Below are 15,490 nucleotides of genomic sequence, written 5' to 3'. Positions count from 1 at the left end.
ACAAGAAGGCTCAAGACTATGTCTTGGGTAATGTCTTCATTTATCCTGGAATGGAGAAACCAAGAAAGGGAAGTTTCACAGAGGTGGAGTAATTCACAGTCAAATGTTGTAAAAGCCTGATTACTTAGTAAAACTCCTTTGGTGTTTAAAATGTCATCGGTGACTTTGGGAATTCTAGCTAATTGGTGACTATGGAATTCAAATGAAAGGGAGTTAAGAAGCCACTATGAGGTGAGAAACAAAGACTTTGAGCATTTTGACTATTTTATGAAGATGTAGCAATGAAAGGAAAGAAAGACCCATTGAGAGCTGGATGAGTAGCAACGTCTGTGAGAGCTCTATTAATACCAAAGAGAAAATAGTTTAGAGAAAGTGACCCTTAGAAGAAAGGGTTGAACATTCTGGGGAGAAAACATTACTCAGGGGATAATCCTGAAGAATGAATGAAGGAAGTGGAGTCTATTGCTTCATCCTCAAAAGGATCCAATTCATTCCATAGCTGTTTTTAGATAATGGGAATTGTGAATTCTTTGAGTCCAGAAACCATAAATTTGTTCTAGGGAATATTATCAGGCTGCAGCTATAAAAGAACCATGCTGTTTTGAGGATAATTTTAAGGCTGACACCTCAGGATATGTGAGGCTGTGACTAGGCCTGGCTGGCACTCAGAAGTCCGCGCCAGGACTCCGCCTTGGGAGCTGGCAGAGGACACACCTCCCCCTGGACTGCCTTTCCTTTGCCTTCACCACAGATATTCCATTTTTTGGTAAAGGAAAGTAATTATCTCTAATATAGTTTGTTCAACCTGGATCTACAGTAGAAGGAAGCTAATTCCTGGTTGCAATGTGGTTATAAAAATACTTTCCTCATGGGTAGCAGGCAGATGGTGAACTGAGAGATGAAAAAAATCCTGAGAACGTTTCTTCTGGGTCTGTGAGCCAAATTTGGCATGGTAATGCTGGAGCACGAGTGAAAACTGGGATTGGCGATTAACCCCTGGACCAATCCATGCTCTTGATTGCTGGCAGGCAGTGTGGAAGCACAGGGTATTTTCCCTGGCAACGTACTTCCTAGGGAGAGCAAGCAAAGAAAAACTAGGGACATTTGCATTTAATTAATGTGTTTGATTGTAGAGGGCTTGTGAACTCAAGACACTAATAGCAACAACCAGATAAGAAATGGGGCTGGGCAGTTATCTGATGGGCTGTTACCTGACCTGTGCATTGGATTAGATTCTGTTCTTCAGAGCAACTGTCGATAGCTCGTGAGGTACAGTAGATCTCATCAGGCTTCCCTGCGTGGAGCTCTTTGTAGAAAGTAATGACTTTCAGTAATTAAAATCCCCGATGACTATCAAAACCAGCAAGGCTGTAACTTGTACAGACAAAACAGGGGTGGTGAAGAAGGCACAAGTTTTTCTGCTTCTAAGCCAAAGGGGGAGTTTCAGATTTATAAGAGCTAAACTCTTGGTTGTTTGAGCAAGCTTGGTGTCGCCTAAATTGTTAAGTGAAGAATGTTTTAAGAGGAAAGAGGAAAGAAACAGTGGTTTGCTGAGTAAAATACTTAATTTTTTTTAAAAAGAAAGTTGTTAGTATTTCTGAAACTAAGCCCAATCAATAAGTAGACAGTCAACTTAGGGTTTTGGGTGCTCTCGTATGTTCGGCAGTATATATATAATATTATATGGGCTGGCCTCCAATTTCAGGCTGTCTGGGGCATGGCTTATTAGTGACAGTGGAATGGGGCGCATTCAGGTAATTTGGACTGGAACAAAGCCCCTCATCTTTAGAGATGAACAGAACTGTTCAGAAGTGCTAAAGATCTCAGCTGAAAGACAAAACTGGGCATTAACAGACTAAGGACACCCAGATGTCTGAGTGTGTGTCCTCTCCATCTTTTTGTTCCTAAGATATTACATCTTCTCAGATTTTTAGTTCAGACAGAAGTCACTGGAAAATGATGTGTTGACTAAAGGGAGACTGGGTCACAAACACTCCTACTGAAAAGTAAACAACAATGTTGGGGAAATTCAGCAGTGAGGTGCTAAGAAATTCAGGCTGTTGAAATCATAAGAAAACGTCTGTCAGGAGATAATGGAGGACAAAGCCTGGTGGGGGCTTAAGTTCCGGCCCACATCCTAAGAGAACAGGACTAGTCCTAGAGGTGAGGATGTTAGAGGACATTTGCCAAGGCAAGATCCAGGTCCAGAGAATAAGGCTGAAGCCCATGCATGCATCAGTCTCCAAAGGAACACATATTATGTCTTTTTTCTGTAGGAAACTAAAGTGTTAGGCTCTCTGGATTAATAGCAAGCAAGGGTTATTTAAATTAGGATAAGGGAAGGCTAAAAAATCCTCAGGGTCTAAAGGGACATAATGATGAAATGAGAAACACTGGCGTTGAAAGATTTGGACACGGACCTGGTTTTCTTTGCCTGGTTCACTGTTGGCAGCTCCTTCAAAGAGCAGTACTGATGTCTAAACACAAGTCCTCTTTGAGAGTTACTTTCTCCACGTGTATGCAGGTGTGTATCTGTGGGGTTTATTACACACACAAGTATAGTTAACTGTGTTTGTTGAAGTAAAACCCCAGTGGAACTTACCCTTTAAATAAGATAACCAAAACAAAATCAAGTCTACATTTAAGAAACAAAGGTAAGCTCCAACATTCTAATTCTGGGTTGTCTGTTCTCTACATTATCCATTTACTAAACCAGCTGCCAGGCAAGAGCTGAGTCCTGTATAGCCACTAGAAAAAGGACAAAGGGAACTTACAGAACTGGCTTCAAAATGGGGATGTTGATATACCAAATTCTATCTGCACAAAGTAACTAGGCTTGTTTATCCTTAATTATTTTGACATCCTGACACTGTCTCATCTTAAGCTGGGATACATTCCTGCTTCTTCCCATACATGGAAATCAACAATAGAGTAATATAGATGGTACATATTGTGCTCCCCCACCCCCCAAAACAAATCCTTGAGTCAGAAGGACTTAGAAATCTCTAGGAATTAATTTGCACCCTATTTCATATTCATCATGAACCAACCCCAGGCTTCCCTGAGTCTAAGCTCTGCTGGCCAGCCCCTGCTTAGCACAGCAGGTTTACCAAACAGGGTATTCTGGCATCTAAATAGAAACAAAAAGCTTTTTTATTTGGGCAGTTCTCATGAGAGCTCATTGAATTTACTGTGATATTTCTCTTTATATAGAAAAGAACCAGATTAGTATCTGACAACAGATCAGCACATTCGTCAATGCTGAATGCTGAGCTGTAGGCAACATGTGATCCGACACAGAATTCGTAATTATTTTTGCTTTTTTGTGTCGGCTGCAAGGACAGTGAGGGGTAATGAGGTGCTGATCCCATCTGCAGGGGCCTGGGGGGGCAGAGAGACAGGCTGAGGTGGCCCATCCTGAGGGTGCACACCAGACCCCTGTGGGACTGAATCTGAGCAGTTGCTGAGAGGTTGTGGTGGGTGTTAGCACTGAATGTGCAGATTCAGAGCAGAAAGTGGAGGATGGAGGAGGCCTTGGTGGGTTAATCTGAACTTGTGCTAACAGGCATCCCCCCCTCACCGTTGGGCATGATACCAGTATGGCAGGACAGGTGGCGATGAAGATGGAACCCCAGCTGGGGAGGGCAAGGGAGCTGTAGGAATGGTTCAGGAGGCAAAAGGCAAGGCCCCTATGTATTTACCTGAATGATCAGGCTGATAATCAGGAAGAAGTAAGTGACCAGGAGTCATTCAGAGAAAAGAAGAGGTTTACTTCCCTGGAGGGGTGTTACACCAATCAGTTGTGGAAGCCATGCTTTCTGTTTGCATGCTGTAACCACAAAGTCTAACAAGATACACACACACACACACACACACACACACACACACACACACACACACACACACACTTTTACTGATGTAGGATATGCACATAGAAAAGCCAACATAAGTGTAAGTGTGAGGGAGTTATCTATAGAACCCGATATTGCACCACTCTATATATTTTTTAAATGTGTCAATGAGTGGCCTTTCATAGAATCTGATTATGACAATGGCAATAAGGCTTTTGTTAAAGAGACAAATATTGACTGAAAGACAAAAAACAGGTAGAGTACTAATTAAATGACACAATTTCAATAGATTCACAAGAATTTGGCTTGTTATCTTCAAAATATTTTTAAGCAAAGAGAGACGGTAAGAAGCCTAATTTGTCTCAGAGGGCCGTACATTCCCACTGGCCAAAATTGGCCTGACAATTCATCTTCTACTTAGCAGTAATTAAGAGAAAGTAAAATGATGGATTTTTCTCAAGAAGAAATAAGTACACAGTTATGAAGTTTCCTCCATATATATATATGTATGTATTTGTGTATGTATGTGTGTGGGAAAATCGTGTAACCTCCTGCCTCTATCCCTCTTGGGTGCAGTAAATGTGTTTTTGATGGCTCTGGGCCATTCTGCTTTACTCCTTACAAGGAAGAAATCTGAACTAGGAAATTTTTTCAAGAATTCTGGCTGCTGTTTTAGTAGCTGAAACATACTTGTTTATTTCTTCTCAAATATCTGTTACATATATTAGGCAGACCTATTGCTTTAAGAAGAGAGTGACAAAGCCACTCAGAAAGGCTGACCCAGAAAGGAAGAACACAGGAACCCAGGCAAATGCCAACAGAAAGAAACCAACGAATGTTTGAGTGGAGTCTGAATTCAGAGAAAAATGAATTGAGTGAGGCAACAGAGGGGCTTTTCTGGTGCTGTTAAGACCCACAATGAAGAATATGTATGAGCCAATTAACATAACATGACATAAATCATTAGAAGTACCAGCACTACAGGGTAAAACGAATGGAAACTCAGTAGTCGTACGCTCCCATAGTGCATGACCAAGCAACTTATCAAAAAATTAAGATATGAGAGACCTTAGCTTAGTCCATGAAGCAATGATAAAAATTAACCGTTAATTTTGCTACAGAGAAAATTATGACTCGTTCCCATGGTAGAGAGAGCACAATGAACATTCAGTGAGCCAGGGATGGACCTGATTTTAATGTAGTTGAATCTATCAAGATTTTTCTGATAACATTTGTGCTTCTGGTGTCTCATTAAAGAGATTAAGATTAAAATAATAAAGGCATGCTCCTAAATTAGCTTCTAAAATTGTCATGCAGATGCTCCTGACGATGGGGTTCTATGCTGATAAACCCCTTGTTAACTGAAAATATTGATAAGTTGAAATGTATTTTTACACCTAAGCTACTGCCCCTCATAGCTTAGTCGACCTGACCTTAAATGTGCTCAGAGCACCTGAATTAGTCCACAGCGGGACAAGGTCATCTACCACACTGAACACACGTGTCAGGCGTTGACACTCATGACCGCAGGGTTGACAGGACTGCACCTCTGTGTAGCTGCCCCGCATCCCGGGAGAGTATCTACTCATCTCCAACCCGTGAAAAGGTCAGCATTCAAAACTCAAAGTACAGATTCTACTGAAATCCAACCATTGTCAGTTGGGGACCACCTGTAGTTTTTTTTCTCATATTTATATACTCAATCTACTTGACATTAAGATTTTTGTGCATGAGGTACAGTAGGGGATTCTGTTTGTTTGTTCATCCTCCAAGAAGAACCAACTATTACTGTCCATTTCTGTCTCACTGACTTGCGATGTGGGTTCTGTCATAAAGCTGGTTTCTGCATGCGTGCCGGTCCATTTCCTGGGTTCCCTGCCTGGCCAGTGTAAATACGAAGAGATGCCTACCTCATTAGTCATAGACATGCAGATTAAAGCTAGTTCGCATCCACCAGCTTGGCAAAATTAAAAGGCCAGATAACATCGGGTGTTTACGCAGGTAGGAAACAATAGGGGTGTTCACCAGTGCGGGGTTGAGGGTTTTTGGATAAAACCACTTTAGGGAAGTTTGGCCCTGCCTAGTAAATTTGAACTCTCTGACCCTGAAGTTCAATTCCTAGATACACACCTCAAAGGAGTGCTGGCACCTGTACACGCACTTGTGTTTGCAATAGCAGGGCTCATCCCCTGAAACCCAAACACTAACCACACACCTGTTCCTGGATGCCTGGATACATACCTGATGTCACAGTCACATCATGGAAGACACAGAGCAGCAAACTGAATGGACTTTAGTGACATGCAGCAACATGGAGAAATCGCAAATGTACACCTGGAGCACAGGAATCTGTCACCGAAGAATCCTTGAGGTCTGTGGTGTGTGGTACAGATGAGCTAGGGAGACACGCAGAGTGACGCATGATGAAGAAAGGCAAGGGGGTGGCGGTTGTCTCTGGATGGAGTTGGGCTGAGAGTGGAATGGGATTTCTAACCTGGACGGTGGGTACTTCAAAAAATTATTCTGTAAACTATTCCTATAAATCGGTGTGATTTTTCATATATATGATGTTTTTTAGTAACACTACTTTCAAAAAGAAATGACTAAAATGCAGTATGATCCATGCTACCTAAGAATTATTATTATTATTTTTTTGTGGTAACATGTAAGGAGATGAGAATAATTTACCCAGTTGCTAAGCAAGCAAATCAAGGTTTGCAGTAAGCAGGGTCAATCGGGAAACAGGGCAAAGGGTTTATATTTTTGGAAGACAGAGGTGTGGAGAATTGGCCAGGACACTAAGATAGCCAAGTGGCCCTCCCTAGTCTCAGAAAATAGACTGGACAGTCAGAGGACAAGTGGCCCTTAGGAAACCCCTAGATAGCTCTAATCATGCAATGGCAATTTTATTACCTAATTGCCATTTACCCTTCTGAATGTATTTATTATTAAACTTTCACACTTCCTTTATGCTAACATCATTTAAAAATGGGTTTATAAAATCCCGTGTTCACAGAATCTTTTTCATTGTTTAAATTTTCGGCAGAATGCTTGAGAGAAAGTCACTTTTGACTTTCCCATAAAATGTCTTCAAATCCTACCATGAAATTAGTTGTTTCTAACATTTCCACAAACCAAGCGCTGAAGAAGCCTGTGTGATTTTTTTTTATTAACGTGAAGTTCCTTCCTCAATGTTCCTGACTTTAGCCATCTGCTTGTGGTTCTTGGCGTGGTCTACTCCTTGCGGCGAGCAAATTCAACTGTGCCCATTTCCTTGAGATTTGCAGTACTTATCTGTATGAAAAAATATGTCATTGAAAGATAATCTCAGTTCTTTCTCTCCAAAGACAGGTTAAATTGGGTAGTGGATTCATTGTATTTTGTTTGTTTTTGTTTTGTTTTTTCAAATCACCTGTGTACCTTGACAGTATAAGTCAGTGGTTCTCAAAGTGTGCGCCAGGGTGCATTGGTGCACCTTAGAAGATTTCCCGGTGCACTCTCTGGTATTCCAGAGAAATATGTGCCTGTTGGGGACCAAAAACCAAACATAGTTTTTGGAGTTTAGATTTCTAGGGGACAGAGGTGTGGGGAATTGGCTGTAAGCTGACAGTCTGCCCAACCCCCCACCTCACTTGCCTGATTAGGTTGCAAAAGGCTGTTAAGCTGTGTGCTGGATTGTTTACACTACCCCCCATGTTCCCTGGAAAGACTGGAGGCAAATTTCTTCTATCCTTTATTTGGTGTAAAGTTAAGATAATATTTATGGTGGGAGTTTTCTGCACTTGGTAAAATTCTTGGGTTGCCTTGGAAAAGTGATCAGAGACCATTGATTTGCTAATGTCCCACTTTTCCCTTTAAATAAAGCAAGATACGGTTTTTGGGCACACTTTGTTCTTACCAGCAGCAATTACAAGGCCCTCCCGACCCCGTATTTTCTTAATTTCACATATTTTCTTAAGTCCACACTCTTCCCACTCAGGACCTGGAATTACTAGCTGCATTGGTTTGTAGCATGTGCCCAGATATAAAAATAAATATAATTATTCTATTATAACATTTCATTATGGACATACCACTCTTTTTTGTTAACACATCATTATTATATTTATTATTAACACATCATTATATTATTTTTAGATAAATACACCCAAATAAAATAGATAGATTTCTCAAAAAGAAGCATGATTTTGAAGAATCTGATTCTGGAAGTGAGCAAAAGTTAAGTGTAAATAAAATAGGACTTGAAGGCTGACAGGCAGAATTTAATTTATAGCATATTCCATCACTTAAAACTGAACAATACGATTGGATTAGAAACCTATTCATGGAGACTTCAAGTGATTTTGGTTTAACATTAACAGAAGAAGAAGAACTGGCAGCTATATCCACTGATCATGGATTGATGATTAAACATAAGGATTGTCTCTTAAAGCCTTTTGGATTTCTATAAAAGAAGAATATGTGGAAATATCTTAAAAAGCTTTGAACATTTTACTACAATTTTCAACATCCTATTTATGTGAATTAGGATTTTCTATCCTCAACACAATTAGTAGTAAAAAGAGAGGAATTCTTCAATGTATTGATGAGGAAATGAGATTTTGCCTTTCAAATATATGCCCAAACACTGAAGAAATCACTAAGACACATCAGGCTCATGTTTCTCATAAACACAAGAATGAAAAAACTTTACACATTTGTGCCGGGACCTCCAAATTTACTAAATCTTACTAAGAATGTATCTATATATATAAAAAGATAACTTTTTTGTCGCTTTTTTATTTTTTAACTCCTCTTTTTTATGAATTTTAAAAAGCATAACTCAAAAAATGTAACATAAAAATGTTTTTTAATGTCAGAATAAATTAAATTTTATCATATTTATTTCATTTAATTACCATAAAAGCATGCTTGGACTTTATATATTTTTTCTTTAATATTTGACTTAATTATTATAATATATTTCTCAGAAATTTGGATATCATGCACCTACAATTATTTGTAGGATTTTAAATGCGCCCCGACTTCAAAAAGTTTAAGAACCACTAGTATAAGTGAAGAAATGTATTTAGCGCTGTTGTTACAAGTCTTTCCACATCAGCATCTCCGGGGTTCTCCAACCCTGTGTCCCGAGGAGGAGCTGTAGAGAGCAGTTCTCTCTTTCCCTCCTCTCATCCAAGTCATTTGGCTCACGGGTGCACACCTTACTCCCCCTACCTTCCACCCACTTTCTGTGGGAACTGGCCCATTGTATTGGACTAACCTCATGGATGGTAAAAGGTCCAGAAACGCTGGGCTCCTCCTGATGGTTCAGCCCCTGACTGTTGCTGATTTTTTTTTTTTCAATTTCATTCAGAAGCTGGATGCAGACGCCATGTATACTCATGGCTAGCTCCTTAGAGCTCTTTTGGTTTTTTATTTTTCTTTTTTTCCCCCTGAATTCCTTTAGTCTTAACTTCCTAGTTTTTTGAACTCTTTGGGATACCATTGGCAGAGTAAACAACAGCGAATGGAACTGAGCACACATTCTGATTCTGAGAAAACCTCAACTCCTGGCAAGAGGTCAAGCATGGGCGGGCAGTGGGGAGAAGGAAGAAAGAGGCAAATTGTTCAACCAGTTCTCTATAATGCTGAAGAAAATTACCCCAGATATCGACAGAAAGGGAGATTCTTTGAGCATTTTGGGTCCCAAAGATGCTGCTGTTCTTCTTCTTCTTCTTCTTCTTTTTCTTCTTCTTTTTCCTCTTCCTCCTCTTCTTCTTCTTCTTCTTCTTCTTCTTCTTCTTCTTCTTCTTCTTCTTCTTCTTCTTCTTCTTCTTCTTCTTCTCCTCCTCCTCCTCCTCCTCCTCCTCCTCCCCCTCTTCCTCTTCATCTTTCTCCTTCTTTTTTTTCTTTTCTTTTTTTTCAGAGATGCTTCTTTTTTCAGTTGAGGATTTAGGCTATTTTTTCAAGGCATCGACTTATTTTTTGAATGCCCAGCTTTACTTACAGCAGCCCCATCACACAGGCATCCACTCTCAATGGAAGATTGGAAAGAGATGCTTGGATTGGGCAAGTGATAAAAATCCATTCTGAAAAAAATGACTTCTCCTTCACTCAGTGTTAAAAGCACGCATAGATGATTTTCATCCCTGGGGCTAGTTACCAATAGCTTGTGTTCAAAATGGCTAAGGGACAATCCGTGAAATTTTTTTTTCAGAAGTCACATAATGTTGCTGGCAGAAATTCACTCAAGAAAAAACATACGAAAAATGTCTTTGAATTATGTGGTAGGAATTCTGTCAGAAATTATTATGAAGTGATGTGATGGGAATGATGGAAACCAGACATAAAAATAACTTCATTCCATTCATATATTCTACAATCTAGAGAAGCCTAAATCAAATCAGCAATGAGTGTGATGGAGTGTAGTCGTGTAAGAATCCTGACCAGCTCAGTGACCCGAAGTAACCACATAGGATCATCTGGTCTGATCACAACTTTCTACCTGGGCAGGTCCTGGGTGGCTCGTCACATCCCAGACCTGCAGCTGCCTTAGCAGAGGTCAATCTTTATCTTAGGTGAGCCTGTCCATTGCTTTTCTGCATCTAGAATAACAGACCTTTGAAATGTCAGAGTGAGGTTCCTTTCTAGGCCCCTCAGGGCACAACCACAGGCACCAGACCATAAGCTCCTTGTGGTTCCCTTGTTTCCCAACATAACGTCCATCTCCATGTGTTGTGACTGTTCATTGTTAACTATTCTGTACCTGCCAGGGCAGAAGCGTGTCTCTGTTTGGCTTTCCATCCACACTAGAGATCTCTTAGCTTTGCTTCACCTCCACAGTCTATGACCAGTGATTTCGGGCACCTACCTGACCTTTTCTCCTTTGACTCTAAATGTACAAAATAAGCTGCAAAACTGCCAGTCTCTGGATTATTTTCCCAATTCACAAAGGTCTTGCTTCTGGGCATGTCCTCAAAATTTTGGCTCCAATAAACTCATAATATGTTTTCTAGAGGTTTGGAGTTTCTTTCATTGACACTGAGAAGTAGGCTGTCAAACTCCCAGGAACACAACTTGGAATCTGAAAGTCAGCACTTTACTTTCTTAACGCTACTTTTTGAAGTTCTTGAAACAACAAAATAAAAACTGATTGTGTTAAGATATACTCTAATAAGTAAAAACATTTCTTTATCAATTTATCTGAAATTAACAAAATTGGTGTCACACGTAAACCACATGCATGTATATGGAATACCTTACACAAAAATTCCTGTTCTAAAGTGTTTTTAATTCCCTTTTCATTTAATTTTCTTGAAAGTTTGTATTTGAGGGAAATACAAGATAGGAGGTACTTAGAAAACACTTCCTGAGTGGCACTAATACAACTCACAAGGTGGCCCTGGCCAGGTAGCTCAGTTGGTTGGAGCATCACCCTGATACACCAAGATTGTGGGTTCAACTCCCCAGCCAGGGCATATGCAAGAATCAACCAATGAATACGTAAATAAGTGGAATGACAAATCAATATTTCTCTCTCTCTCTTCTTCTTCCTTCTTCTCTCTCTAAAATTAACAAATAAGTAATAATAAAAAATAGAACTCATGGGCTGCATTGCTGGATTATTAGATGATGAGGTTAAAGACTGAGGAGAAAGGAGTGAAGAGAAGGAAGGGAGAGCCTGGAAATGCAAATTCTCCGAATTGACTATCATTTTTGAAGCTCATTTAAACACAAAAAAGGCAGAGTAATTTACAAACTGTGTGAGACCCCTCCCTGCTCAATTATATTGCTGGTTCCTTCCCAAACTTCCCTTCCCCCTTGATAAATCATACTGCACACAGCTTTTTTTCCATCTTACTATTTTTGAACAATAACAAAAGAGTCTGGGGGTGTGTCCTGAGCCTGCAGCTGCAGGGGTATTGTTCTCATCCACTTGAGGGGGCGATGGACATGAGAGTTCAGCTGCGACAATGCTGATGACTTCTGGCAGCAGCTTACAGGGACCTCAAGTGCTTGCGTGACACAGGACATGTTTTTTTGAACTAAAGGGAAGCAAGTCAAGGTTTTATTACCTCACCTTTTGGAAAATAAAAAAAGGCTGTTGTGGATATAGACAGTGATTAGAGCTAGAAAAATGACTGTATGTTGCAAGAGTGACGGCCTGTTTGATCAGGTGACAGAGAGTAGAGATGAGGAGGGGGTTCCTCACGGGGAAATGGAGACACAGACTTGTGGTGTGGCTGTAAAAAAATTGAGATGCAAATAACTTTCTGTGTTACTGGAAAATGAGACAGATGAAAAAACTCTTAAAAATAATAAGGTACAGGAGCTGAAAGTTTCTTTTATTTCGGAGACAACATTGATCCATTTTCTCAAATGGTAGGAAAAGAAGAAGCACCCCCTCCCAATTCTTCTGTGTGTCTTCGATTTATTCTTGGCACTGGTTTGAGAAATGGAACAATCTTATCACAGTGAGAACCTTTCCCTGCTGTGAATTGAGAGTCTCCGGACACAGTCGGCAAGACAGCTTACCTCACAGGTGGGACTGCTCTGTGAATCTTGAAATCTCACCTCCCCCAAATACCTCTCCCACCAAATGTAACCCCCCACTATTAGTTCTAATAATGAATTAGACAGGCAGATTTTCTCTGTATGGCCATTTGATCCTCTCAGTGTTTATCATAGGAAAATATTCTCTAGAAGGAAGCAAGACATCATCAAGCCCTGTTGGAAGGGGGTGGGCCTGGGTCAAGTGGTGGTCACCACACAGGCCTGGGAAGGGCCTTCCAGAGGGAGTGGGTGGGACTCTCAGATTGTTTTGTTTGGTGCCAGCTCCTTCATTACTCTGTACCAAGTGTACATTTTGGAATTCTGTTTTGCTGCCATCCAGGAGGGAACCATCAACATAAAGGGAGACATTTCAACTTTGGCTCCTAAACAATCAAATCAGTGTGGGGATTATCAGTGTGGGAGAGTGAAAGAATTGTACATCATTTTATCTCTTAGAAAAGCCTTGCCGAGCTCGAGGTTCCGTTCAGATAAATACTGGCCAAGGACCAACACATTGCTTCTCCATTGGTCCCCCAGGTCATGGAAGTGCTCCAGAGATGACAGTTTTCTTCCTGCATGTTATTAGGTATGGGCTCTACCCTGCCGTTTTGTTGAAATGGGTTGTTACTGAGAAAGCACAGAAGAAAATATGTATGTGTGTATATGTGAGTGTGTGTGTGTTTGTGTGTGTGTTTCTATGCAGATGCATGTACTAGCCTCCTCACTATGTCTAAATTATGTATCTAAAACAGAGTTGCAGCATGAAGGCCCCCCAGGTAGAAGTAACTTAGTGCAGCCAGCTGCACAGGTGATGTCCTCATATACTGCCACGGCACTGAGCATCTGAAGGGTATGAGCACACAAGTCTGCTCTTTCTGTGGGAAAGAGTTCATAGTTTTCATCAGCTTCTCAAATGGAAGGGACTGTGATGGATTTAAACCTTTGGGATAGTGACTCTGCTCTGCGAGGGAGGGGAGGGCAGGGTGGGGAAGACTAGAAAGCAGGAATTTCTTTTTTTTTTTTTTTTTGTGGCAGAGACAAAGAGAGGGACAGACAGACAGGAAGGGAAAGAGATGAGAAACATCAATTCTCTTTGTTGCGGTTCCTTAGTTGTTCATTGATTGCTTTCTCATATGTGCCTTGACCGGGGGAGCTATAGCAGACCGAGTGACCCCTTGCTCAAGTCAGTGACCTTGGGCTCAAGCTGGTGAGCCTTGCTCAGACCAAAGGAGCCCGCGCTCAAGCTGGTGACCTCAGGGTCTCGAACATGGGTCCTCCACGTCCCAGTCCAATGCTCTATCCACTGCGCCACTGCCTGGTCAGGGGAAAGCAGGAATTTCTAAGGCACACAGCGGAATCATGCCTTCTGGGGCTGCACTGCATGAAACAGACACTGGGATGTTCAGTCGTCATTCGTTGGGTTCACATGGCTCATCCAGACAGCCACTCCGCTCCAGGGTGGTGTACAGCTGCTCTCTGCACATGGCACAGGAGGACCATGTTCCACAGAAGACCCTGTAAACATTCCCCTTGGAAATTCATGTTCTGTGGGAGAACCAGCAGACATCCCCTCAATGCGGTCCTTTGACCTCATGGAAAGTCGGCCATCACTCCATTCCACAAAGCAGGGCAGGCTGAGCTCCAGCCCAGTCCTGCTCCTCTGATCACAGACGTGTTGTTGTGGTTTTGCCCAATAGGAGCTGAGAGCGGAAAACACAGAGAGATACCCTAGTCACCCTGCAACACTCCGCAGAGCCAAAGTGCTGCCTGCCCAAAACAAGGGTTACATTTAATTTTTGAATGTTTACTTGTTTTTTGTCTCTAAAGCCTCCACTTCCAGTGTTGGTTTTGGAAGTCACGTGAACAATTCAGATTTCTCCTTACTGTTTTCAGATGTTTGTTTCTGAAGAACTGAGGAGGGTGTGTTTCCTGTTCAGTTTCATCTTCCTTCTCCTTGAACTGAAATATTGGACATGACCGCCCATTCTGGTCTTTTTGACCACAGACTTTGATGGGGGTTGAAGGAGAAACAGCTCCCTGTCTGGACAGTACCCTATTTTGTGCCATAAAAGGACATATACTGATTCAGTGACAAAATGCACTGTTTTTGTTTTTTTGTTTTTGGTGACAGAGGCAGAGAGAGGGACAGACAGACAGGAAGGAAGAGAGATGAGAAGCATCAATTCTTTGTTGTGGCACCTTAGATGTTCATTAATTGCTTTCTCATATGTGCCTTGACCTGGAGGCTACAGCAGAGCAAGTGACCCCTTGCTCAAGCCAGTGACCTTGGGCTCAAGCCAGTAACCTTGGGTTTCAAGCCAGCAAACTTTGGGCTCAAGCCAGCAACCATGGGGTCATGTCTAAGATCCCACGCTCAAGCCAGTGACCCTGCTCTCAAGCTGGATGAGTCTGCGCTCAAGCTGGGGACCTCGGGGGTTTCAAACCTGGGTCCTCCGCATACCATTCCAACGCTCTATCCACTGTGCCACCGCCTGGTCAGGCAAAATGCACTGGTTTTAATGCTTTGAAATATTTGGGTCTTCACCAGATATTTTTCAGTTTTTTCTTTTGAAAAATGAGGTCACTAGATTACATTTGGGTCAGGATACACTCTGTTTTGCTGTGATGACAAAGTTTCAGTTGCATAAAACAGCAAAGGTTTCACAAGTCCGTCATGGACTGGCAGGAGGGGTTGGGCCTGGGTAGTCACTCAGGGACTTGGGCTCAGAACCTAGTCAGATGCTGCCCCAAACCAGAGCAGCACATGCCACTAGCAGCCAGCCTACAAACCCCTCCCCAAGACCTTGAGTCTCTTAAGTATGTTACATGTTTCCAATTGATTTTAGGTAAAGATTCACTAAACGTTTTACCACTGAAAAACAGAATGCCATCTTCCAGGCTTCCCATAATAAATGATCTCACCAGCCATTGCTCTGTTCCTAAAGCATTGCTAATTATGTATTTATATATGGATTTCTATACCCATTGGTCAGTGTGGATTATGCTGTGCTAGCAGATGACCTCCAAAAAGTCAATGGCTTAAAACAACAAAGGGTTATTGCTCACTCAGAACACACTACATTTAGGGTTGATTGGTTGTTTAC

The sequence above is a fragment of the Saccopteryx leptura genome, chromosome 3 (genome assembly GCF_036850995.1).
Source record: "Saccopteryx leptura isolate mSacLep1 chromosome 3, mSacLep1_pri_phased_curated, whole genome shotgun sequence".
Taxonomy (NCBI): domain Eukaryota; kingdom Metazoa; phylum Chordata; class Mammalia; order Chiroptera; family Emballonuridae; genus Saccopteryx; species Saccopteryx leptura.
Note: the sequence above shows the minus strand (reverse complement) of the source record.